Raw genomic sequence first — 26,465 nt, 5'->3', positions numbered from 1 at the left:
GGCAGGCTGGAGTTGTAAACCCAGCTCCGTGCTTCGAAGGCTGCAAAATGAAATAACCAATGCGCAGCACGTGAGGCAGCCACGTGCTGGAGGGTGGGGAGCTCTACGGAAACCGGGACGCGGCACCCGCCACGATTAAATGAGAGGAGACGTGAAGCTCTGGCCACGGCGAGTCCTCAACAAGTGGGACCTGGGCGTCACAGGTCACAGCTTTCCCATCTGATGCTGACCCTGGATGAGGCCCTATCAGTGGTCTCCAGGGACCAACTGGGTCCCTATTCGCCCCGCTCTTTGTCGGGGGGGGTCCTGCCTTTTTGTTTGGGAGGTGGCGGAAGCCCAGAGAGGTTGCATGTCCTGTCGAGGTCACACAGCTGGCAAGTGGAGGAACTGCAGGCCAGCTCGGAGTCACTGTGGCCTCACAGTCTTAGCCCCCATGCTGGACAGCCCTTCTGGCTCTGTGTTTGAAGAGTTTGGAGTCATGCCATGCCTGGGTGCAGGTCCCGGTAAAAGAAAATGGGGTGAGGACATCAGAGGGAGCCGCCTGCGAGTTCTCAGCTGTTGGTGATGACGAGTGGGAGCTTCACACTGTGGTGGAAGGTCGTGGAGCGTTGGAGGGGCCGGGCACCCAGGTGAGGAGCCTGGGGTAGGCTGGCTACAGAGAGGGGTCTCCGCAGTGGAGAAACTGAGTCCACGGCGCGAGGTTCGGACTGACCCCGAAGCAAATGCACCTGCGGCCTCGCCCTCTCATCCTGCTGTGGCCTGAGCCCCTCCCTGCTTGGCCGCCTCCGTTTTCCTTCTTAATATTATAGCTGTTGTTTTCTAAGGGGGAGGCTTCTTCTCGTTTTGAAATGGCCTCTCTTCTCCAAGGGAATGAACATGCTTCCTTGAGTTGGGTCCTCCCGGCTTTGGGTTCATTACTTATTGTTTCCCGAGTGTTGCAGTTTCCTGAGAGTGGTAAGAAATTGCTGATACGGCTTCCTTCCCGTGATGACCTCTGAGTGCCACCAGCGGGTGTCCCTGAAGCCTCAGATGGGCTGCGTTTTGCTTTTAGTCTTTTTTTGGCTTGGCACCTTTGTTGGTCCTGTTAAAGCGCAACAGAAAGAAGTACATCCATGGGGGATATTTTTCTTTTTTTTGTTTAGAATTGAGTGGTCGTCAGCCCCCAGTAGCCTAGGAGGAGCCGGTTGTCTGGGTCCTTGGTTTAAAGTGGGGGTGATGCTGCTTCCCAGGCAGGGCTGTTCTGAGGGTCGTGAGGGCACGTGTCTTGCATGCTGGGTGCGATTCCCGCCTGTAGTGGGACAGCTGTTAGAGGGAGATGTTATCAACAGGGTATTAACAGTCATATGAGAAGCAGGAATCTGGTGGTGTCCCCGAGATGCTACTGCCTGGGTAAGTAACCGAGCACCTGTGTCTTTTTGTTGGCACAGAAGCCCTGAGTTGCGCTTTGTCTCCGTGGGCAAAGCTGGGATTTGTGTGTGTCCACAGCTGGGACTGGGCCCGAAACTTGGGATTTGGTAGAGATTGAGGGCATGAGTCCCCCCAGACGTGGTCTGACGGCGTACAGCATAGGGTAGGCAAGACCAGGGGGCCTTTGCAGGGTGCCTCCCCAAGCCCCCTTCTCCCAGCTGAAACTTCAGCCCCGAGTCAGGGGGGTGATGGCACTCGGGGGCCCCAGGGCCCCCGTCTTCCTGACTGCAGCGCAGCCCCACGGGAAGCCCACTGTTTTTGTTTAAGCCATTGAATTCTGTTCGCTGCTGTTTCAGAGGTGGCTTGCCCACACGAGTGGCTGCTGGGTGAGATGTTCTGGGGTCCCACACATGATGTCCTTGTGCCAGCAGCAGGGCTGAGGGGTGCTTGACGCGGTGGTGTTCAGGCGGTGGTGTTCAAAAGGTGATCAGACTTTCAGAGCAGTTGCTCTGCAGGACACGGTGCATTCTGGAACGGTCTGTTTTATGGGACATATTCCATCAGATTGATCTTTGATCTGTAGGTGGAGGTAAATTGCAGAAAGGTCCATGCCTGCACGTGGCTCCACTCTTGGAAGTAGAGATTGGTGGTGGGCATGTGTACGGCCAAGGTTGTAGCATTCACAGACAGGAAAGCGTCTGTTAGGGTCTGCCAAGTCACCCTCCAACATAGAAAAGGTGATAAAAGGGAGTAGTTTGGAGAGGGGGGTGTAGCTCAGTCTTCAGGGGAAATAATGGCTGCCTTTCTATCTCTTAGGTGGAGGCAGCAGAAAGTTTCTTGAAATGGAAGATGTGGGGTGTCTCTTGGGGCCTCCCTGGGGGCTGCATACCAGCAGGCTGTCCATGGGGAATGCCATCATCAACTTGGGGAGAAGCTTTTTGCCCCAGGAAAGAAGGCAGGGAATGGCGGGGGGAGAGAGGGAGAGGAATGGAGGGCACTGTGTTTCCCTTTGATGTCACTCAGGCAGAAAGCCAATCTGCACATGTAAATGAACTTGAAAATGCAATTAAAAATATATACATATTAGAGACTGTGATCCAGAATTTAATGTGAGATGCAGGTTACCCAGAGACAAGCCGCCTTCCCTGCAATCAGTGGTCCCAACTCTCCTCTCTGATGAATGTGTCTCAGAGTGATAAATGCACCCAGATGAACGCAGGATTACTCCTTAAGCTAGTTTGACAGCCCTCACCGAGCCTTATCTGCTTATATCACCCACCTCCTTCTCCCAGCTGTCACTGCGAAGGGGACACAGGCTCAGGAAGGTCCTTCCCAGGGCTCGTTTGTCCTGGATGGACAAGAGAGGGGGCAGAATAGTCGCCTGTGTTTCTGTGGACAGAGGTCAGGGGGACCCTGGACATTGTTACAGCCGCAGGCGCTGGGTGGCGGGCACGTTGCAGGGGGCCCCTGCCTGGGGCTAAGAATAGGAGCTGGACCTGGGGGGCAGGCAGGTGTGGCGTCTGGGGCTGGAAGGGAACGGGGGCAGAGCCCTGCGTCTTGGGCTCGTGGGCGTTTTCTCCCGGGGCGTGCCCACTGGCACGTGCAGAAGAGAAAGCTCAAATGGTGAGGGCAGCAGCCTCTGCTCAGGGTCCGGTGGTGACAGTTTGGCACGTGCTACGGGGCACCCACTCAGTGCTGGGCGCTGGGGACATGGCAGTGGACAGAGGCGTGCTCACAGTCCTAGAAGGGAGACAGACAACGGGCAGGAAACATCATAAACGGGTCCCAGTCGGTGGGAAGGTGATGGGTGCTCCGGCAGAGGGAGCGGGGGGGAGATAGGGGGGCAGGCAGGTAGCTGTTTTAAATAGGGTGGTCGAGATGGCCCTCAGGTGCGGCTCAAGGCCTACAGAAGAAGCTGGAGGATGGACCCTCGTGATTCTCTGCAGGAAGAGTGTCCCAGGCAGAGGGAATAGCCTCTGCAAAGGCCTTGAGATGGGTTGTGCCGGGCGTTTCTAGTCGAGGCCAGTGTCGCCAGGCGAATCAGTGACAGCTAAGTAAGGAGGTCCCGGAGCGGATGGAACAGGGTGGGGACTGACCTCTCCAGACAGCTTGTCCCTGCCTTTAAACACCGACTGGTCACCACGAAGAACAAAAAGTGGTTCTTTCTTTCTTTCTTTTCAAAAAATATTTGTTGGTTTGGTTGTCCCAGGTCTTAGTTGCAACATGTGGGATCTAGTTCCCTGACTAGGAATTGAACCTGTGCCCCCTGTACTGGGATCATGGAGTCTTAGCCACCGGACCACCGTAGAAGTCCCAAAGCGGCCCTTTCAAGGGTCAGGATGTAGAGTAGAACGTGGAAGGTACCTTCAGAAGGCTGATTTCAACTCCCAGGCTGGAGAATTCTCTTCTTGAGGGCTCTGCCTGAGGATCAAATTGTTTGTTCTGAGACCTTCGACCACCCATCCAGCACCTCATAGTAAAGCGGGGGTGGCTGGATGGGAGCCGGGCTGGTGCTGAGGTTCTATGGTTCAGAAACACCCAGGCTCATCTGGAGTTCTGTCCTGGCCCAGTCACCACCTGAGATGCCCTGACTCTTGCAGGACTGAAGACCCTGACCCTGTGGGCGGGCCAGTGAGCGACCTGGGCCCAAGGACAGCCAGGCCCAGCAGCACCCCTGTCATGTGGTGTGGGCCCCAGGCAGCCTGCTGTTTACATTTTTTTTCCAAGAGAAGCAACTGCTGCTGCTGCTAAGTCCCTTCAATCATGTCCAACTCTGTGTGACCCCATAGATGGCAGCCCACCAGGCTCCTCTGTCCCTGGGATTCTCCAGGCAAGAACACTGGAGTGGGTTGCCATTTCCTTCTCCAATACATGCATGCATGCTAAGTCGCTTCAGTCGCGTGCGACTCTGTGCGACCCCATGGACAGCAGCCCCCCAGGCTCCCCTGTCCACGGGATTCTCCAGGCAAGAACCCTGGAGTGGGTTGCCATTTCCTTCTCCCCAAGAGAGGCAGAAACCCATGCTAAGAAGAAATCTGCAGTTTAGATGTGGGCGGAACATTCAGGCTTTTTCTAAGTGCTCTGGCAGGAAGGACACTCCCACAGGCTGGACCAAACCCACCTCTTCGGATTGCCCTTCTGCGGCCCCTCCCCAGGCCCTGGACACGTGGCTCATCCCTCATCGTCCAGGCCCAGCCAAAGCAGGCACTTGTCCTGACCTCCCAGCGGGATCTGGCGTCTGGCCGCTGGCTCCCTCAGGCTGGGGCGTGACCTAGTCATTTCCTGCGTGATGCTGACGTTCAGAGCTCTGGGGTGAGTTGGCATCTGATGGTGAGCCCTGAGGTCCAGCAAGCCTGCCACCCTGGAACCCCCGGCCCTGAGCCGCCTGCTCCCCACAACACTCCCACTCTGGAGCTCCCAGCGCTGTTAGAACAAAACAGTTGATAGTGGGGCTGGAGGACCGTTGAGGTTCCTTAAGAGCCTTCATTTCTCATTTAGATAAAGTGGCCCTCAAATCTATTTCTGTAAATAAAAGCAGCCCCCCCCTACCCCGGCCCCCCCCCCCCACCAAGCCCTGGCCGAAGCTGGTGGCTTGTTGAAGTTAGTTTATTAATGAGTCTGCTGAGTGGGCCTGAATGGAGGCCACGCTCTCATATTGTGGATCTAATTATAAACACGAGGGACGGTACCAAATAAGCAGCATTTAAAGGGAGAAGAGTCTGGCAGCTCCGTTTAAAGTGTCCTTTAATGAACTTCTTTGGCACTTGTATCTTAGCAACACATTTTATTACATCCTGGTGCATCTGGACTCGGGCACAGTAATTTATCCACCCCCAGCTCTCCCCCACCCCCCACTCCGACTTTCTTTGGTGACTGGAGAGAGGAATGTGCTGACCCGATTTTCCAAGGCTGTGTTCGCATCTCTTGTGCTTTGTTTAGTTGATGGAAAAGGCTAACGGGGTGCCCGGTGCAGGGAGCCTTGCTGGCGGGCAGGAGGGGGACGGTGGCCCCGGCCTGGAAGGTGGGCGGCTGCCCAGCTTGATCGGGTGCTGCAGGCTGCCCTGGGGATGGGCTGAAGCTCTCCCTGGTGCGCCCTGGGTTTGGGTATTTTTATCTGGACTTCTTTCCTGTAATGACACTAATTTGGCTACAGCGGAAGTGGGGACATTTACAGATCTTTCCTTGTAATCAGCAGGCCTCTTGAGTGGAGGTAGGAAGTGTTCTAGATGCGGGGGGGTGGGTTGGGGGTGGGAGGGGCCAGCAAGGAGCAGAAGCAGGGCCAGGGTAGGGACCTTCCAGCCTGGCTGCTCCTGAGCCGGGGACCTCGGCTGGCTCCCTCCCTTCCCGAGTCTTGAGTCTCTTGTCTGCTGGGTGAGACTCCTGCAGCCACTGTTGTAACAGCGCCCTACGGCAGGCAGGTCAAACGTACTCCCTCACGACGTGGAGGCCAGCAGTCTGAAATCAAGGTGCCAGCACGGCTGTGCTCCCTCCAGAGTCCAGGGGACGATCCTTTCTGCCCCTCTGGCTTCTGGGGGCTCCAGATGTTCCTGGGCACGCAACGGCAGCCCTCTGGTCTCTGCGTCTGTCTCCACGTGGCCAAGTTCTCTTTGAGTCTGTGTCGTTTCTTCATACAAGGGGGCTTCCCTGGTGACTCAGCTGTAAAGAGTCCACCTGCAATGTGGGAGACCTGGGTTCGATCCCTGGGTTGGGAAGATCCCCTGGAGAAGGAAAAGACTCCATACTCCAGTATTCTGGCCCGGAGAATTCCATGGACTGTATAGTCCATGGGGTCTCGAAGAGTTGGACACGAATGAGCAACTTTCACTTTTTTGCAAGGACCCCACTCATTACATTTTGGGTCCCTCCATCCAGTATGATCTCAACTAAAAAATAATTATATGTGTAGAGACCTGATTCCCAAAGAAGGTCAGACTCCGAGGTTCTGGGTGGACACTGACCCATGGCGTCAGCGGGAGCTAGTCACGCCTTCCTCGGATTACGGGTCGGGGTCCCGCTGCCTATTTCCCTCCCCTCCCACTGCCCAACCCCCCCAGCTCGCAGAGTCCGGTTCAGGCCTGGCTCATTTGCATTGCTCTGCACCCATTGCCACCGCCCTGCTGAGCCTTTGCTCTGACTCAGCAGGCAGGGCAGTTCAGTTCAATTCAGTTCAGTCGCTCAGTCGTGTCCGACTCTCCGCGACCCCATGAATCACAGCACGCCAGGCCTCCCTGTCCATCACCAACTCCCGGAGTACACTCAAACTCATGTCCACAGAGTCGGTGATGCCATCCAGCCATCTCATTCTCTGTCGTCCCCTTCTCCTCCCACCCCCAACCTTTCCTAGCATCAGAGTCTTTTCCAGTGAGTCAACTCGTCGCATGAGGTGGCCAAAGTATTGCAGTTTCAGCTTTAGCATCAGTCCCTCCAATGAACATCCAGGATTGATCTCCTTTAGAATGGACTGGTTGGATCTCCTTGCAGTATAAGGGACTCTCAAGAGTCTTCTCCAACACCACAGTTCAAAAGCATCGACTCTTCGGCGATCAGCCTTCTTCACAGTCCAACTCTCACATCCATACATGACCACGGGAAAAACCATTGCCTTGACTAGACGGACCTTGGTTGGCAAAGTAATGTCTCTGCTTTTTAATATACTATCAAGGTTGGTCATAACTTTCCTTCCAAGGAGCAAGCGTCTTTTAATTTCCTGGCTGCAATCAGCATCTGCAGTGATTTTGGAGCCCAAAAAAACAAAGTCTGACACTGGGCAGCACCGTCCAAACTCTTGCAGAATCCTCCCCTGGAGTGGGTGCTTCCTTCCTAAGACCGAAGAGGGCGTGGGGCTGGAGGGAGTTACATGGAGCTGAATTTTGGCTTAACCTCCAGCACTTTCTAAGGATCAGGAGAGTGTGTGGAGAGAGCCCACTGCCCCAGGAGGTGACAAGCTCCCGTTGGGAGTGAGGGATGCTGGGGTGTTTGCATGTGGGGGGTTACACCAGGCCAAGTGGGGTCCCCTTTGCCCAGGAGTCGGCCTTTCCAGCTCGGCCCAGCAGTCTGTCCTGTGACCTGACTGCAGCTCCCTCGTTTAGGTTGCTCACTGACACGTTTATGAAGGGCATTTTGGAAGGCAGGCCCTGAAGGAGGTGAAGCTCAGGGTTCTGGCAGCCCTTCCCCATCCAGACCCCATCCACCCCCTAGCCAGCTCAGAAAAACCCATGGGGCTGCTGTTCCATCTCCCCACATGAGTCCTCCTGCTGTGTGCCAGCGCAGAGGCCAGCAGAGCCAAGAGGCAGGCCGCAGGAGGGGCCAAATGGGGCCCAGCTGAGGTGCGGGGAGGAGGAGGGAATGGAGGAGGGGGAGGAGGTGGTAAAGGTCGGGGGGTTAATAGAAGTGATGGAGCTGGGGAAGGTGATGGAGGGGGAGGATGTGGTGGAGGTGATGGGGGTGGAGGAGGTGATGGGGGTGGGAGAGGTGATGGGGTGGGAGAGGTGATGGAGCTGGGGATTGATGGAGGTGGAGGAGGTGATGAAGGTGGAGGAGGTGATGGAGCTGGGGATTGATGGAGGTGATGGAGGTGGAGGAAGTGATGGAGCTGGGGAAGGTGATGGAGCTGATGGAGGTGGAGGAAGTGATGGAGCTGGGGAAGGTGATGGAGCTGGGGATTGATGGAGGTGATGTAGGTGGAGGAGGAGGTGATGGAGCTGGGGAAGGTGATGGAGGGATGGAGGTGGAGGAGATGATGGGGCTGGGGAAGGTGATGCAGCTGGGGGTTGATGGAGGGATGGAGGTGGAGGAGGCGATGGAGGTGGAGGAGGCGATGGAGGTGGAGGAGGCGATGGAGGTGGAGGAGGTGATGGGGCTGGGGAAGGTGATGCAGCTGGGGGTTGATGGAGGGATGGAGGTGGAGGAGGCGATGGAGGTGGAGGAGGTGATGGAGGTGGAGGAGGCGATGGAGCTGGGGCGGTCAGGGAGGCCGCGGATGTCGTGGAGGTGGGGGAGGCGGTGAGCGGCGGTGCAGAGCACAGCCAGAACGCAGCCCCGGGACAGCTCTCTCCTCTGGAAGGGTTGCTGATTGTCACTTCGCCTCCTCGGTGCACAGAGGGGAAAGGCTCGAGCATTCACGACTGAATTGTGCCCTGGCTGCGGTAAAGCCCGGCTGCTTTGCTCTGGACAGTGGCCGAGGCTGTCCCCGGCCTGCGGGGCCAGGTCCCCTGCGACGGCCCGGCCTGGACGCAGGAGCCTCTGTTGGCCTCTCCGTTGACTGTTGCAGCTTCCATTCGGGGGCACACAGAGCTCTTCTTGGATGAACAGTTAGAGGACTTTTGCTTGTTCTTTTCTTAACGCAGCACAGATTTGTTAAGTAACACTGGATCTTCTATTGTGGTAAAGTACGTATTACCTAAAGCTCACCATCTCAGTCATTTTTCAGTGGGCGATTCAGTAGCATTGGGTGCGTCCCACGTTGCACAGCCATCATCCCCTTCTCCAGGACTGAAACTCTGTCCCTACTCAACAAACACTAGCTCCTTGTTTCCCTCCCCCAGCCCCTGCCAGCCACCGCTCTACTTACTGTCTCTGAAACCGATGGCCCTCGGTCCCTCATCTAAGTGGGGTCTTACAGTGCTTGTGCTTTTGTACCTGACTTACTTCACTGAGCAGTGTCCTTGAGGTTCATCCATGTTGCAGCCTCTGTTGGGGCTTCATTCCTTTCCATGGCTGAATAACATTCCCACCTATGAATACGCCTCCTCTTGCTTATCCACTCACCCCTTGATCAACAGTGAGGTCATTTCCACCTTTTGGCTCATGTGAATAAAGCTGCTGTGAAGGGGGGTGACAGGTGTCTGTTCGAGTCTTTGTTTTCACTTATTTTGAACACATATCCAGAAGTGGGATTGCTGGGTTGGACGTTTGTTTTACACCCTAGACAGGCCTGTGGCAAAGAGAAGCCTGCGGGGTATCCCAGGTCATGCCCGAGTGGAGACAGTCTAGGGTTAGCCCCCTCCGTCAGACTGACATCCGTGACCCTGGGATCCCTAGTTTTGACATCATCACCTTCCAGGGAACTTGTGGTATCCCTGCTGGCTTCCCAGCTCCTGACAGACCTCTGCCCTGTGGGTGTGGGCGTGAGTGGACACGGGTGTGGGTCACGTGGACGCAGCAGAAGCATCCACCAAGCCTGTTGGCTACTTCATATACCCCCTTACAAGGGGGTAGGCACAGCTGCAAGACTTTCTCCCGCAAGAGTTTTGTGTTGCCATTAAAAACGTGGGCATTAACAATGTAACCTGCTTATGTTAGTTTGTCCAGACCTTGTAGTGTTATAGTGTGTGATTTATTTTCCATTTTATCTCTTGATGACCAGTCAGTGCAGATGTGGCACCAATTCCCCGGAGTTCTTTCACTCATTAACAACTTATGTTACATAGCGGCATTTTTGTGTATCTGGTATTGCCACATACGTTAACCCATTGGAAGGTCATGTTTCACGGGTGAAAAAGCCGTTTCCACAGGCCCCATGGATGAGAACCCAGAGACAGGAGGTCCTGTGGGCTTGGGAGGCTGCTTCTTGGAGCCACTATCACCCACTCCCCCACCATGTCCGAGTCTTCCTCATCCCCTGACCAAAACGGTTCAAGGATGTCTGTTGAAAGGCTCCCCCAGTCTGCTAATTAAACAGCTCTTTGAGTAGTTCCTCGGGCTAGGTTCCCATTCTTTGCTGGTCTAGGTTGGCCCTGGGGTGAGGTCCTCATTGCCAGCATCAACCCAGGTTCCTCCTTTGGTGCAGAGAAGAGTAGTAATCCGCAGACTCTTAGTGAGACTTCTCCTGGCATTGGTATTAATATTTCTTAAACTTTTGTTGTTTGGGCTCTCACAGAGGACAAAATGACATAAGGAGTAGTGGACAAAACTGCAGTTGGCTGTGACTAGTTTAACGATATTGAAGGACATCTGCCAGCGTTCTGTTTGTTTTGTTTGTTTTTTTGTGCAGATGACTGTGTTCTGTTTTCTACAGTAACTCTGACCCTGAAAATTTCTTTGTGGTTTGAGCTGTCAGATCCCTTCTCTGACCCTCGTTCATCCTATGATCTTGAGCGAGTTACTGATGCTCCTTCAGCTTCCTTTTTACTCACCTGAGAAGTGGAGGTAATCGAACACTTGCTTGTAGAACTTGAAGGATGAGGCAGAGTGAAGGGTGGTAGGCGCTTTGCACAGAGCTTGGTGCATGGTGGGGGCTCCAGAGAGGCGAGTTCTCCCTCTGTGTCTTGAGGCCAGACCATTATCCTCCACTGTGAAGCTTCCAAGACACCCAACTCTCTGGGGGCCCCTAGCCTCAGCTCTCATCCCCACCCCAGCTCCCTACCATCGCCTCGCCCATTTCACCTGCTAAATTTTTCCCTCACTGTTCTCCACCTCTGCGCCTCTGGTTCACTTGTCAGCAGCCTCCTGACTGCCTCTAGGGTCTGTCTTCCATACCAGCACTAACGTTGTCTTTTTAAAGTAGAGCCCTTACATGACGTTTCTGTGCTTAAAAACCATCTCCCAGTCCCCACCGCCCACAGCAAGAGCTTTACATCTGCCTTAGCCTCTTGTCCCAATGAGTTGAGTCAGAGGAGCTGCTGTGCTGAAGCTGGGGCCAGGTCTGGAGCCCCACCCTACAGTCTACCCCCTGGCCTCAACTCCAGGACCACTGGCAGGTGGGAGACACCCTGGGCACCACCTGGGCTCTGTAAATCCGTGCCTTAAGGAAGAAGATTCAGAAATTCTTTATAGTCAATAGTCTGACCTTTCATTTTCTGGGTTCAGATCACTTCTTCAACCTCATCTCTTGACACAAAGCTGGTGACTGTTTCCCAGACGTACTAAGTGCCTGTGGGTCACTGGTCTTAGCCTAGGGCATTGCTCCTGCCTGGACTAACGCTTTGCTCTTGAACAAGACACTGCTCATCCCCCAAAGCCCAGGTCAGATCCTTACCCTTGAGAAAGACACCTCTGGTTTCATTTAGGTTGGAGGTAATGGTCACAGTGGTAATGGTGGTGGTGGTGAGGATGATGATGGGGAAGAAAGGGGTGACAAGTATAGAGATGGCGGTGCGGGTGGAGGTGAGGGTGCGGGTGGAGGTGAGGGTGAGGGTGGAGGTGAGGGTGAGGGTGGAGGTGAGGGTGCGGGTGGAGGTGAGGGTGCGGGTGGAGGTGAGGGTGAGGGTGGAGGTGAGGGTGAGGGTGGAGGTGAGGGTGAGGGTGGAGGTGAGGGTGCGGGTGGAGGTGAGGGTGCGGGTGGAGGTGAGGGTGGAGGTGAGGGTGAGGGTGGAGGTGAGGGTGAGGGTGCGGGTGGGAGTGAGGGTGAGGGTGGGGGTGAGGGTGCGGGTGGAGGTGAGGGTGCGGGTGGAGGTGAGGGTGGAGGTGAGGGTGCGGGTGGAGGTGAGGGTGAGGGTGGAGGTGAGGGTGCGGGTGGAGGTGAGGGTGAGGGTGGAGGTGAGGGTGGAGGTGAGGGTGAGGGTGGAGGTGAGGGTGAGGGTGCGGGTGGAGGTGAGGGTGCGGGTGGAGGTGAGGGTGAGGGTGGAGGTGAGGGTGGAGGTGAGGGTGAGGGTGGAGGTGAGGGTGAGGGTGCGGGTGGAGGTGAGGGTGCGGGTGGAGGTGAGGGTGGAGGTGAGGGTGAGGGTGGAGGTGAGGGTGAGGGTGCGGGTGGAGGTGAGGGTGCGGGTGGAGGTGAGGGTGAGGGTGGAGGTGAGGGTGGAGGTGAGGGTGAGGGTGGAGGTGAGGGTGAGGGTGCGGGTGGAGGTGAGGGTGCGGGTGGAGGTGAGGGTGGAGGTGAGGGTGAGGGTGGAGGTGAGGGTGCGGGTGGAGGTGAGGGTGCGGGTGGAGGTGAGGGTGAGGGTGGAGGTGAGGGTGAGGGTGCGGGTGGAGGTGAGGGTGGAGGTGAGGGTGCGGGTGGAGGTGAGGGTGGAGGTGAGGGTGCGGGTGGAGGTGAGGGTGGAGGTGAGGGTGCGGGTGGAGGTGAGGGTGCGGGTGGAGGTGAGGGTGGAGGTGAGGGTGCGGGTGGAGGTGAGGGTGCGGGTGGAGGTGAGGGTGGAGGTGAGGGTGAGGGTGGAGGTGAGGGTGAGGGTGCGGGTGGGAGTGAGGGTGAGGGTGGGGGTGAGGGTGCGGGTGGAGGTGAGGGTGAGGGTGGAGGTGAGGGTGCGGGTGGAGGTGAGGGTGGGGGTGAGGGTGCGGGTGGAGGTGAGGGTGAGGGTGGAGGTGAGGGTGGAGGTGAGGGTGAGGGTGGTGATGGAAGTCATGATGGTGGAGCTGGTGATAAGGGTGATGGTGGGGAGGGTGGTGATGGTGGTGAGGATGCTAATGATGCTCGTGACGGTAAAGGCTGTGGTGATTATGGGGATGATATGGTAATGGTGATAACGATGGCATCAGTGATGATCGTGGTTTTCACCCTCAGCCACTTCCTTGGCAGGCCTGAGTGTTTCCAGTTTAACTTACCATCACAACACGTCTCTGTGAGGAAACGTCCTCCCCACTACGCCCTGGAGGAGCAGAGACGTGTATCGGGGCCAGTGCTGCTCAGTCGTGTCTGTGTGTCACACAGGCTCACAGCAGTAACGTTTGAGTTATAGGTAGGGGATGTGCCTTGGAAACTGTGAATGTGATGGACACGCTCTTACTGTTATATCCTAAAGACGGGAAGACAAGATGCTTGTGTAAAGAAGAAGTAAAAAGCTTTAAAAGTCTTGCAGTTCCTGAAGTTGGCGCCCAAACAGCAGAGCACCTTGTGTCCCAGCTGGGAACCCGTACAGAGCTGATAACAAGATGGCACAAAATGCTGCTGACACTACTTTTAAAAACTGTGAGGCTCAGATACCACGTTTCCGTACACGTATATCTTCCCAGGAAGTTATTTTTGTGACATCTGATGTCACTCAGTAGGTCTGAGCATCCCGGGTCAGCTCTTGGAAGCTGTCTGCTCCTCTTATGTTCTGTTGGCCTCCAGTGGGTACCACTGATGTTCGGGAAGGAAATCACAGGTGCTGGACATGGTACATGATTTTTCTTGGAATTTAAAACTTTAAATGAAAAACGACAAGATAAGTAATCCTGCCACCTTAAAAATGTGCTTGATAAATTGTGGAGCAAGTTTTAAGATAGATAAGTGTATGTGTGAAGTACTTGCACGGATGTAATGGCCACGTAACATACATTTTTTTAAACTCTCAGGTGGCCCTTTCCTCTGCACTAGTAATTTCAGACTTTTCAGAGACTCGGGCCCTGCTTGTACCTTCAATCAGGGTCCTCAGAGGCTGCCCCTTGACCGTCTGCGTCTGCGTCTGCATCTCCCAGGAGCTCGTTTGCCAGCAGAAACCTGGTGTCACCCACACTTGTGGAACCAGGAGCTCCACCACTGGGCCCAAGGCACACTCCCCGCGAGATTCTGGGGCCCCTGGAGTTCAGGTCACCCTTTCCCTGGCCACCTGACCAAGCGGAAATGGATGGCCGGCACACCTCTTCAGCCCTTATTGAATCTTTTCTTCTTTGTGGTGATGGTGGAGGAGATAATGGTGGTGGTGGTGACAGTGATTTTGTGATGCTGGTGGTGGTGGTTGTCAGCCCTTGCTAACCTGAGGGAAAGATTAAGGATATTGGAGCCTGGAGGGAGAGACCTGGCCCCAATTACTCACGTCACACACTTGGGTAAGACACGGAAACTTCCCGAACCTCATTTTCCCTGCCTGCGGAGTGGAAGCAGCAAATACCTTTACTGGCTGTAAGGCCTCTGCAAATATCAGCGGTTTTACTATTTAAACTCAGAATATGACACTGCATTCTAGTCCTGTGACTTCTCTATGTCCAGGCGGAGGGAGGGCTAACAGTTGGTGAATAGTCTGGTGTCAGGCTGTTTTCACCTATATTTGATGTATTTAGACATTTTCATCTGCATTGGTCCTTTCAGGATGAATTTTAACGCATGTTTCTTTTAAAACTTAAAAAAAAAATCCCAGAAAGGGCAGAAGATGATCTCAGAGTCCTCATCACCTGCCCTGTGGCTGGGTCCCTGGTCCCCTGTCCTGGCTCTTCCAGGCTTGCTGATGGTGTCCAGGGTCGCCGAGCTCCCCGGGCTGAGTGGCCTGGGTGGCTGCACCTGCCCAGGAATCACCAGCCAAGGCCACGGAGTAGAAGGAGCCTGGTTCTCTTTTCCCATTTTAGGTTATTAAATGGGTTTCCGCCCACTTGGCCCCATCTGAATTGGATTCTGTTTTGTCCACCAGAACCTCATCTCCTGCTCCCCCCGGCTTTGATCTTGTCGTTGCAGCTGTGGTGTCTCCCGCTGGCGGCCCCTCTTTCACCCCAGGCGCCTCCTTCTTGCCACCAAGCCTGCCGCTCCTGTAATACATACTGACCCCTGATGAGCTACTTAAAAAAATCAGCACTGATTTCTAGATAAAAATCACAATGAATTTTAAATGCCCTCTGTAAACCTTGTTACCAATAATTTGCAGAAACACACAAAGTCTGAAATTAATTAAAATCGACAGCCTCACTGGAGGCAGGATGTGCTTCTCATTGTTTTAGCCATGCGTCTGAGCCCGTGTGTGGATGTCGCTCGGGCCGAAGCTGTGGCTCGAAGATTCCAGGTGGGAGGAGGAACGGGGTGCTGGAGGACGCTGGGCAGCAGCGGGGAGAAGGCGGGTTGGAGCTGCCCTGACCTGGCTGGCAGCCCCGCCTCCTCTTTTGGTTGTTGGATGACCTTCCGAGCCTCAGGCTTCTCATGTGTGAAATGGGTTTAGTAACTGTGCCTCAATAACCTCAGATACGCAGATGACAGATGGCAGAAAGCGAAGAGGAACTAAAGAGTCTCTTGATGAAAGCAAAAGAGGAGAGTGAAAAAGCTGGCTTAAAACTCAGCATTCAGAAAACTAGGATCATGGCATCTAGTCCCATCACTTCATGGTAAATAGATGGGGAAACAGTGACAGACTTTATTTTGGGGGGCTCTAAAATCACTGTAGATGGTGACTGCAGCCATGAAATTAAAAGACACTTGCTCTTTGGAAGAAAAGTTATGACCAACCTAGACAGAATATTAAAAAGCAAAGACATTACTTTGCCAGCAAAGGTCCATCTAGTCAAAGCTATGGTTTTTCCAGTAGTCATGTATGGATGTGAGAGTTGGGACTATAAAGAAAGCTGAGTGCCAAAGAATCGATGCTTTTGAACTGTGGTGTTGGAGAAGACTCTTGAGAGTCTCTTGGACTGCAAAGAGATCCAACCAGTCCATCCTAAAGGAGATCAGTCCTAGGTGTTCATTGGAAGGACTGATGCTAAAGCTGAAACTCCAATACTTTGGCCACCTGATGCACAGAACTGACTCATGTGAAAAGACCTTAATGCTGGAAAAGATTGAAGGCAGGAGGAGAAGGGGATAACAGAGGATGAGATGGCTGGATGGCATCACTGACTCAATGGACATGAGTTTGAGTGAACTCCGGGCGTTGGTAATGGACAGGGAGACCTGGTGTGCTGTGGTTCATGGGGTCGCAAAGAGTCGGACACGACTGAGCGACTGAACTGAACTGTGTGCGTGTGTGTGCACTCAGTCATATCTGACTCTTTGTGACCCCATGGACTGTAGCCCATCAGGCTCCTCAGTCCATGGAGTTTTCCAGGCAAGAATACTGGAGTGGGCTGCCCTTTCCTTCTCCAGGGGATCTTCCCGACCCAGGAATCAAACCCAGGTCTCTTGTGTCTCCTGCATCAGCAGGCGGGTTCTCTACCAGCGGAGCCACCGGGAAAGCCCTTTATTAACAACAACCACCTCCCAGAATCGCTGGTCATGATGGTGCAGGTGTGCTGGCTCGAAGTCAGCACTCAGGGTTTATTATTCCCTCCGTCTTCCCCGTCGCTCTCCCTTCCACAAACCAGCCTTGCCAGAGTTGCATCATTCACTCCCTCTCTCCGTCACTGCTGCTGCTGCTGCTAAGTCACTTCAGTCGTGTCCGCCACCAGATAAACAGAAGCGGACAGGAGACAGAGGGCAGGGGCGCCAGGCAGTTCTTGTCATCCGGGCAGAAGCACTGGCCTGGGGGTGGGGAGGCATCTTGGTCCAGGCCTGCAGACCTGGACGAGGGTCGTCTCCACCTCGCTGCTCCCCCACCGCTGTGCTCTCGAGGCCGGCAGGGCAATCAGGGTCGGTGTTCGCCGAGGTGAAGGGGGCTGGCAGAGCTTGTGATCGCCTGCCCTCCTGGAGCAAGCCCCTCTCTCGGCACGGGGGCAGCGTGTAGGGCGAGGAAATTCTTCTGCGTGATTGCTGTAGTAACTGGACGCGTTTGTAAGTTGCGCTCACGGTCAACCTCCTGTCAGTGTCCGTTCCAGAATTCTGACTGGCTCCGGCACGTCCTTGAGTGGAGAGCTCTGCGTTCTGCGCATTTCCTCGTGGCTGCCCGTGTAGCTGTTGTTTAGGCTCCTCCCCGGCCTGCTTCCTGGAGGAGCACAGGCCCAGGACTGACTCTTAGGTCGTGCTTTTTACTGGCCACAGAGGGCTCAGCGGGTGCTTAGCATCCTCTGAGCCTCGGTCGCCTCAAGGAGAGTGGCACCTGTCTCCTCGTGAGGCCGTGTGTTGAGTGTTTCCTGAGATGTGAGACCCTGGGGAAACAGACCCGCAGCACAGAGCCCCTGCCCTTGACAAACTCACGGGCAGGCCTGGTGGCAGATCAGAGCACCCCAGCCTGGTGAGTGGAAGTAGGGGGGCTTACACATCTGAGGGGGTCCTGAGAAGGAGCCACTGGTCCAGTCCGGGATGGCAGGAGACTGCGTCCCCGGAGGGAGGAGGTGGCGTGGGAACAGACCGTGCCACTCCGGTGTGACAGTTTCTCTCCTCCCGTGTTCCCTGTCTCCATGTCTGCTTCCCGCCTGCTCTTCCACCTCCCCAGTGTCTGCTTCCCGCCTGCTCTTCCACCTCCCCAGGCTTGCCTTCCCCTGTCTCCCTCTCTCTTTGGAGGCTCCGGACAGTAAAGGCTGGCTCCACTTCCGATCCCGTCCGCGCCTTTGGTCCCAGAGATAGATGCATGACCTCCCCCCTACCCCGCCGTGCCTCTGCAGAGAGTGGCTACAGAGAGGAGAGAATAAAGCTTGGGAGTTCTTTCTTGCTTTGCAGAAATGTTTATTGGCAAGCAGCGCGGCAAGGTGGAATGGTTTGATTTGATTAGCAAGTCTAAATGTATTAGCAGCGAGACAGAAACGATATTACAATTAGTGGTAATTAGCTGTGCTGATGACTCTGGGTGGCAGTGCCGGGTGACAGATGTTGCTTCCTGGTCCCGGGTTAGACAGAGAGGGCACTTTTACCCTTGTGAAGAGACTCAGCTCCAGGGCAGAGGTGGGGCAGGGGGGGAGTGGTGCCTGAGACCCTAGCCCTATTGTCAGCAAGTCTTGGGTAGTCGGCAAGTCTTGAGTAGTCGGATCACAGAGACGTGTGTGTGGGTCCTGCTGGTACTATGTAAAGCGACTCTGTGATGTTGGGGGCAGTGGGCTTGACTTTTGGGGAGCCTGAGCCCCTCCTAGGCTGCCCTGAGTCGGCACGGCTGATGACAGCAGCAGTGGCTGGCCTTGTACACCTGACATCTGTCTACAGGTCCTTGATTTAGCACAGCCCCTCCCAGCCCTGTTCACTGAGGTTTTCTTGTGGCCTCTCTCCCCAAGACCAGGCCCAGCCAGGGCTGCAGCGAGGGACCCCCGGGGTACTTTGCTAATGAGTGGTGTACGCCGATAGTGCCTTACCGTGTTGGCATAGACTCAGGAGACACTTGAAACTGTGTGACCACGTGTTTGCAAGTTAGTTGACTTGAGCGTGTGTTGTCCGTGACTTTGAACAAGGTTGGAGGATGGAATGGAAATGACTGACACTCCCCGTCCTCTAGGAGTTTCCGGACTTCGATGGAACTCCAGACAAGCATCCATTCTGCAGAGTAGCCGAGGGCGTCGTGGTGAATGATGAGAATGTTTCAGAACCGGAGGAACGTGGTGGTTGCCCAGTTCTGTGAACGGACTAAATGCCACTGAACTGTTCACTTTAAAATGGTTATTTTTTTGTTCTATCAATTTCACCTCAGTTTTTTAAAAAAGCAAAGTGCTAAGAGAGTTTGGAAACCCAGACACTGTAAACTGGGTGCATCTCAGAGAATTTAGTGAAATAAGTTTTTCTGTAGTGAGACAAAGTTTCTGAAAACTCAGAGCTGGTAAATGGAGATGATCCTGGATGCTGAGTCTGCTTCTGAGGCTGGAAGGGGCCAGAAGGGTGAGGAGGGGAGAGGCGTGTCTGTGATGCCTGGGGCGAAGTGAAGATCCTGGCTCGGGTGCAGGGCAGCCCTTGGGGGATGGTGAAGAAGAGGTGGAGAGAAAGTGGGCAGCGGTGAGACTATGCTTCCTGTCTGCCTCTGGCTGCTCTCCAGGGACTGCAGGGCGGGGCAGTGTGTGCCATCTGTATGTCGGGCGGGGAGGCTGCCCTGATACCTCCAGGCTACCCAGGCATGTTGGAGGCCATGGCGGCCTCTTGAGTGGGGCCCCCTCTCCCTTGCATCACAGGTGGACTTGGCCTCAGCAGCAGCACCCACCCAGAGAGGCAGCCCCCAGACCGCAGCTCCTCCCTGTCTCCCGTGGACCACAGGCCATCAGTGACAACAGTGAACTAAGGCATGCGGATGCTCAGTCGTGTCCGACTCTTTGTGACCCCATGGGTTGTAGCGGGCTCCGCCAGGCTCCTCTGTCCATGGCGTTCTCCAGGCAAGAATACATTTGTACTTGAGGTCACGTTTATACTTGAGTCCAGAAAGGACGTTGCAGAAAAATGCTTTGGTATGAGTCCATTTATAGAAAGTTCAAAACATGCAAAACAATATATGTATGTTTAAATAAATGTATTTGTTCAACTCTAAAGAAAAGCCAGGGAAGGATAAATATGAAATAGTAGTTACTCAGATGTGAGAGGAAGTAGGGAAGGCAGGCAGGAGTATTTCAGAACTGGTATTCCTTTTCTTAAAGCTGGGATGTTGTACACATATGATACTGTTTAAATGCCACACATTTTGTTATTTCTAATATCTTTTCAGTGCTTAATAAAAACACCCACGTGTTCTAAACGTGTACTGCTGTATGGGGCTTCCTACCTCAAACCCACTGTGAGATTTTGAGCTTAGGGAAACAGGGGTCAGGGCTGTCCTTGGCCATGAAACCTTGGGAACAGGGCAGCTTTTGGTTACTAGAGGAAAAACACTGTGTAACTTTGGAAATAAGACAGAATGGTCAAAAGTGTACGAAGCCAGCTGTGGGGCGCCTGCCCTGTGGTGGTACGTAAGTCATAAGTTTGCTTTTTTTCCTAAAGTAGTATGAAGTCCACAATTTAGACGTTTAACCAACAGGAATTCTGGAAATGAAGCAAAACTGATTAGCGCCCCCTCCTGGGCAAGGTGAGAAGGAACCTTTGCAAGCCCGGTAGGAGGGCGGCCGTGCCTGCGCTGGTTCAGCACCGCGGACAGCCGTCGTGCGGCCGCTTTGGGTGGGGCCGCTTTGCGGGAGGAGGAGGCTGGAGCCTGGGAACCCGGGTTGGAATCCTGCCTCTTGCACTTCTTAGCTGTGTGGGCTCGGGCGTATTCTCAGGGCCCTGAAGCCTCAGTTCCCTCCTGTCTTCCTGGTAGGTGGCTTTGAGCAGGGAGCCTACTACCGTGGTCCCCAGCTTGTGCTCTGGGGGTGGTCAAGGTTGCAGGATGGTCAAGGGGGCTGTGGTGGGCAGGTCAGAGTAGAAGAGGCCAGATTCGTCCTGCTTGTGGGTTTCATGTCACAGGGGGGAGCGGGTGCCATGAGAGGTGACTGATGTCACCAGGCCTGTCACACACTTCCTAGGTTGCTGGCACAGCGGGCCGAGCAGACAGGAACCCCACTATGGCCCGTCCATCACCTGCACTTCCTGCTCAGGACCAGCTTCAGGGTGGCCAGAGGAGGGCAAGGCCAAGCAGGTGGCAGCATCACTTCAGGCTTGTCCCAGGTGTGGGGTAGGTACTGGGAGCAGAGGTGTCTCAGCTAAGAGCTCGGACCCTTGACCCTCAGACTCTGGAGAGGGTGGCTTGATGCACGTGCTGATGGTGGCAACGACTTCTGAAAAGCTCTATTTTTTCTTAGTGAAGCGAAGAAGCAAGCTCTCCGTCCTCTGTGTGGCTGGGAGGAGGTCTGAGGACAGAGGTGCGTGTGGGGAGTCATCCGTGCAGGAGAGGATTGTCTCAGTTTTAAATTCTGGGGCATTTGGGACTTCCCTGGTAGTCTAGCGGTTAAAACTCTGCTCTTCCACTGCAGGGGCTGTGGGTTCAATCCCTGGTCGGAGGATCCTGCATGCTGCGTGGTGTGGCCAAAAAGTTAAAATAAATTCTGGGGCATTTGCTTCTAGTCCCAGGCACACCCGTTTGTTAACATATGTTTCTTTTCTATTTGTTTAGCGGTTGGGTACTGGGAGTGTTATATGATCTAAACTCTGGATAACAAGGAACACATACCATTAATTGAAACAGATGGGTTGGCATCTCCGTCTCCATATCCACCCTGGCCTTATTAAGTCTCAGTCACATTCACACTGGGCAGCTCTGTTTCGCACTGTGAGCCCAGCGTGGGTGGAAGGATTCCCGCTGTTTGAAGAACTAGCCTTCTTTCTCCTTGATTTCTAGCCTGACGTGACATACACTGGAGTCAAAGCTGGGGAGGTGGTGACAAGGGCTAGAAGTGACCAGCTGTGGGGACAGTGCGTTTGTCTGGCGACAAAACTCAACCTGAGTCCAGGGCTGTGGGGGTCCGTCCTGCTTGGCACCAGCACATCTGGGTGTGCAGGTTGTGTCTGGGAGAGTGTGAGTGTGGGTCACATCCGGGCATGCTCACGAGACCCCGTGTCCTTACACACATGTGTGTTTACACCATCGCACACCAACACTGTGGGGCCAAGGATGGCGCTGATGGTTCACGCCTGTCTGCTCTCACACCTGCTGTGACCCCAGCCACTGCTTCTGGTGCTTCTGGGCAAGAAGGGGTCAGCTTAGGCCAGGGCTCCAGGGACACAGCTCCTCCTGCCAAGGCGCCTTGGATGGCTCCTCAGCGTCCAAAACATCCGCACCTGGTGTTGTTTCTGCTCGTTCTGCCTGTGTCGCCCTTTCCTTCCTCCTCCAACTTTCCTGCTGACCCTTTAAAAACTGACTTTGGCACCTCCTCCAAGAAGGCTTCCCTGACTTCACCATGCTGGGCTAGGTCTTCCCCAACTGGTTGCATGGCTCTAGGAGCAGAGGCCACATCCTCCCATGATGCTCCATCCCTCTCGAGATGCCTTGCCAAAGCTGGGAACTTAGTAGGTGCTCGATATATGTTGTACTTCAGGATAGTTACTTTTCCCCTCCCGTCACCAGGTGTGAGAGGATTTTTCTTCAGGTTCACTGTGAGAACCTGATGGGATTCCTGGAGGTAGAACCCCAAATATGGGACCTCCCTTTTTAGGCTGGCCCCCAGGAATTCTCTCTCAAGTTCTTCTCCACTGAGACTCCAGCAATTTGTTGAAGTTAACCATTTAAGTGTTCCTGCCAGTGACCAATTGTCCAGCTTCTGTTCCTGGTAAGCCGTGATTCTCTGGAGCCACCTGTCTGTCTGTCCAGGCAGCCTCCTGTCTCCGTGCCCTGCCCCCATCCTTTGACTTGTCAGGGCCCAGCCTCTCCTGGGGCCCCAGTTGTCTGAGCAAAGACACCATCATTGCTGAGTAAGGAGCTTCCTGTCTGTCGGAACAAGCAAACACCCACACAGCTCTGGTGTGTCCTGATGGAGAGGGAAAGGGCTGGGATCGTTTTAGTCCCAGGGGGTCAGCTCCACCAGGGCCGGGCACCAAGGAAGTGCTCCTTCAGTGTTTGTTGACTGACTGACTGAAGGCTTGCACAGCTCTGTCCTGACTCGCTTGAGCAGTCCTGAGCTGAGCCATGTGGAGGAGTTTGTGTTCAGTGGTCCTAAGAGCCCCCACCCGTCTCCTCCCTCCATTCAGAAAGTCAGCCCAGCCAGGACTAGGTCCCGCACTTCTTTGGCTTTTCAAGGTTGTATTTTTTTACCCCCCTTAACAAAATGATGAAATGCGTAATAGACCAAAATATGCCCACATCCAGAACTCATTATACATTTTCCCAGAGAAAAAAAAAAAAAACGAGAGAAAAAAAAAGAGTTCTCCTTAATCACCTTTTCATATTTTCATTAACAGCATCAAAGCGATTAGGTCTGGAAAAAGCAATCTGAATCATAGTCATCTTGGAAGAAGTTGATGAAGAACGCAGAGGCATTTGAATTTCAAAGCCCAGCCTTTCTCTCTCATTAATGTTTTCTGCTCTGCAGGCTCCCCTAAGACCCCACTGGCTGCCCCAGTCCTTCAGGGAGTTGGAGAACGTGAACGCCATGGCATCGGGGCTCCAAAGCGGTCATTGCCACAGGGTGGGAGCCCCCTTTGCAAGCCCACTGGACCGTCCCCCTCGCCCCCCACCCCACTCTCACCTGGCAACGCTTAGCGTCGCAGATTCTGTGTGTCAGCAGCTGCGGGGTGCCTGTCCAGGGCCCAGGTGGGGCGCGAGGAATGTAGCATGGAGCACCTCTTGGGGCACCCTCGGTCCAGCCAGGGAGACAGACCCGGCCCCTGTGTGGGAAGGGTCAATGCAGACGGAAGGGACAGTGACCCAGGGAACAGAGCGTCTACTGGGCATATGGTGGCAGAGAACGGGTTTCTTGAGACAGAAACACAAGGGACCTATGTTCTCCAGCAGAGGGGAGCAGACTCCCCAAAGACACTGCGTCCTGGAGGTGATCAGGGCTATATTTGGTCCTGGAGGCCCCCGAGGGCTCCGGGAGGCAGTGGTGGACACAAGTGGACTCGCCGCCCAGGGCGGCTCACCCCTTCTTTCCATCCTCCTGACTCCGGAGGGCCTGCCTTTGGCGCAGGGTACCTCAGACACACTGCCTCCAGCGCCGCCCCAGGCCGGCCAGCCCTCACTGGCCCCTGCAAGAGGCTGAAATCCTGAAACCAGCCACAGTGCGGGGAGGGGAGCCATTTCCCAGGGACTTGAGAGTCACCCACGGTGAATGGGCCTTGGGGCACGGAGTGGGGGTGCTGAATGAGGGAACGCGGTGAATGAGGGCTCCCAGGCTGTTAGGAGCGCCTTCCGTCCTGACTCGCCCCCAGGGCGAGGCGGGCAACTCTTGAAGCAGAGGCGGAGCTCAGAAGTCCAGCGTGGTCCCCAGAGCTGCTCTGAGAGTGGGTGGATCAGAGCGTCTGGAGGAGCCTTGACCACACAGGTGCCCAGCCCACCCTTACCTGTTGAGTCCACAGCTGCAGGGAGGGCGCGTGAGTCCAGCGGGGCAATTGCTGCTGTTGAGCGTGGCAACGTTGCAGAGGTCGCTTGTCTGTGCAGCGAGATGTGGCCTGCAGGTGCCGTCCTGAGTTGACCTGAGGGGTCAGCATTGGTGAGTCATTGGTGGTTATGCAGCAGGCGAGGCGGGGGGGGAGCTGCCTCCCCAAACACCTGGCCCTGCCCAGCCCTGCCCTCACTGTCTCAGATGCTGACTCTGGAGTTGTACCAGCTTCTTCCCAGTAGCCTTTCAGAGTGGACTGGGGACTGCTGGAGTCCATTCTGAGAAAATAGAGTGCAGGAAAGGAGTCCAGGGACTTGAACATGGGGTGGGTCAGGATTTGCCGATCTTTTTGCCATTAGGACCCTTTTAATATGCTCAAAATTCTCCAAGCCAGGCTTCAGCAATACGTGAACCATGAACTTCCAGATGTTCAAGCTGGTTTTAGAAAAGACAGAGGAACCAGAGATCAAACTGCCAACATCCGCTGGATCATGGAAAAAGCAAGAGAGTTCCAGAAAAACACCTATTTCTGCTTAATTGACTATGCCAAAGCCTTTGACTGTGTGGATCACAATATACTGTGGAAAATTCTTCAAAAGATGGGAATACCAGACCACCTGACCTGCCTCTTGAGAAACCTGTATGCAGGTCAGGAAGCAATAGTTAGAACTGTATATGGAACAACAGGCTGGTTCCAAATAGGAAAAGGAGTACGTCAAGGCTGTATATTGTCACCCTGCTTAGCTTATTTAACTTATATGCAGAGTACATCATGAGGAACGCTGGGCTGGAGGAAGCACAAGCTGGAATCAAGATTGCTGGGAGAAATATCGATAACCTCAGATATGCAGATGACACCACCCTTATGGCAGAAAGTGAAGAGGAACTAAAAAGCCTCTTGATGAAAGTGAAAGAGGAGAGTGAAAAAGTTGGCTTAAAGCTCAACATTCAGAAAACTAAGATCATGGCATCTGGTCCCATCACTTCATGGGAAATAGATGGGGAAACAGCGGAAACAGTGGTTGACTTTATTTTTTTTGGCTCCAAAATCACTGTGGATGCTGATTGCAGCCATGAAATTAAAAGACACTTACTCCTTTGAAGGAAAGTTATGACCAACCTGGATAGCATATTAAAAAGCAGAGACATTACTTTGCCAACCAAGGTCCATCTAGTCAAGGCTATGGTTTTTCCAGTGGTCATGTATGGATGTGAGAGTTGGACTGTGAAGAAAGCTGATCACCGAAGAATTGATGCTTTTGAACTGTGGTGTTGGAGAAGACTCTTGAGAGTCCCTTGGACTGCAAGGAGATCCACCCAGTCCAGTCTAAAGGAGATCAATCCTGGGTGTTCATTGGAAGGACTGATGCTGAAGCTGAAATTCTGATACTTTGGCCACCTCATGTGACGAGTTGACTCATTGAAAAAGACTGTGATGCTGGGAGGGATTGGGGGCGGGAGGAGACGGGGACGACAGAGGATGAGATGGCTGGATGGCATCACCGACTCGATGGACATGAGTCTGAGTGAACTCCGGGAGTTGGTGATGGACAGGGAGGCCTGGCGTGCTGTGATTCATGGCGTTACCAGGAGTTGGACGCAACTGAGCGACTGAACTGAACTGAACTGACTCTTCCCTCTTAGAGGTGAGTGTGCCGAGTGGTGAGGCAGGCGTGCCCGCCGTCTTTCTGCCGTGCTGGCTGGGTGCCCTCGGGCTGGCTGCACAATGTCTCTGGGCTCCTGAGTATCAGACACTGGGAGGGCTCTGGTCTCCGGGCCTTTGCAGAGCTCACTTCCTGCGATTCCTTGAGATGCTTGTGCTGCCAGGGTATGTGAGGGCCACAGAGTCGTGACGCCAACGGTTTCCAGGGGTCACAGAGACACGAGGCAGGGTTCAAGTCTCAGCTGTGACGTTTAGTAGAGGGATGTCCTTGGGCCAGTTAGTTAGCCTCTCTGTGTCTCCACTTCTTTTCTGTAACTTGGCCTCTGCAGCATTGGTCCACAACCCTTTTGGCACCAGGGGCTGGTTTTGCGGAAGACAGTTTTCCCACAGACTGGGAATGGGGGGCATTGATTTGGGGGTGGTTCAAGTGCATTGCATTTGTTGTGCACTTTATTTCTATTATTATTACAGCAGCTCTGCCTCTGATCATCAGGTGTTAGACCCCAGATGTCGGGGACCCCTGCTCTGTGGGACTGTGGCAAGGAACAAAGGAGGCGGTGGAGATTCACCCCACACAGGTGCGCATGGCACGCAAACACTGGACTTTCCTCCCATCAGGCTCCTCCTGGCTCCCCGGCCATCACGCTGACCTCTTGTCAGCCTCAAGCAGCTCCGTTTGCTGGTGGTGAGCAGAGGTCCGGAGGTTGAAGCCTGGACCCTCTGACTCCACGGCTCGTGTGCCATGTCCGACCTGTGACGGAACAGGCGCTGTGGGCAGTGGGGGATCCAAGGGGGCAGGAACCCCTCAGTCATCAGCTGGTGCCACTGCCTGCAGGGTGTCCTTGGTGCTGGAGACACCCAGTGTCTAGAGGTCTCTTGCTACGTGACGGGAGCCGGGCCAGACCACACAGCCATTGCGTGGAGCCCGTGTAGCTCGGACCCTTGTCCGTCGCCTCCATGAAGCCGGGGGTGACTGGGACCACAGCAAGTTTCCTTGACCTTC

General features: G+C 54.5%; 1 protein-coding gene and 1 long non-coding RNA gene across 8 annotated transcripts in view; one reads left to right on the top strand and one right to left on the bottom strand.

Moving 5' to 3' along the window:
- The window catches only part of PHF21B (PHD finger protein 21B), an 88,461-nt gene that overhangs the window by 12,485 nt on the left and 49,511 nt on the right, over positions 1 to 26,465 (top strand). The gene's annotated exons all lie outside the window — the stretch shown is intronic.
- Positions 3,010 to 4,654, bottom strand: LOC148777747 (uncharacterized). The gene is made up of 3 exons (XR_016037725.1): positions 4,529 to 4,654; positions 3,772 to 3,828; positions 3,010 to 3,147 (listed from the first exon to the last, which is right to left on the bottom strand). It is a non-coding gene; the product is annotated as an uncharacterized LOC148777747 (long non-coding RNA).

This window comes from Moschus berezovskii, chromosome 6 (genome assembly GCF_049115385.1).
Source record: "Moschus berezovskii isolate FMDL1 chromosome 6, NW_MosBer_1.0, whole genome shotgun sequence".
In the NCBI taxonomy this organism is placed as follows: Eukaryota; Metazoa; Chordata; class Mammalia; order Artiodactyla; family Moschidae; genus Moschus; species Moschus berezovskii.
The sequence above is the reverse complement of the archived record's forward strand: the minus strand, read 5'-3'. Positions and strand labels throughout refer to the sequence as shown.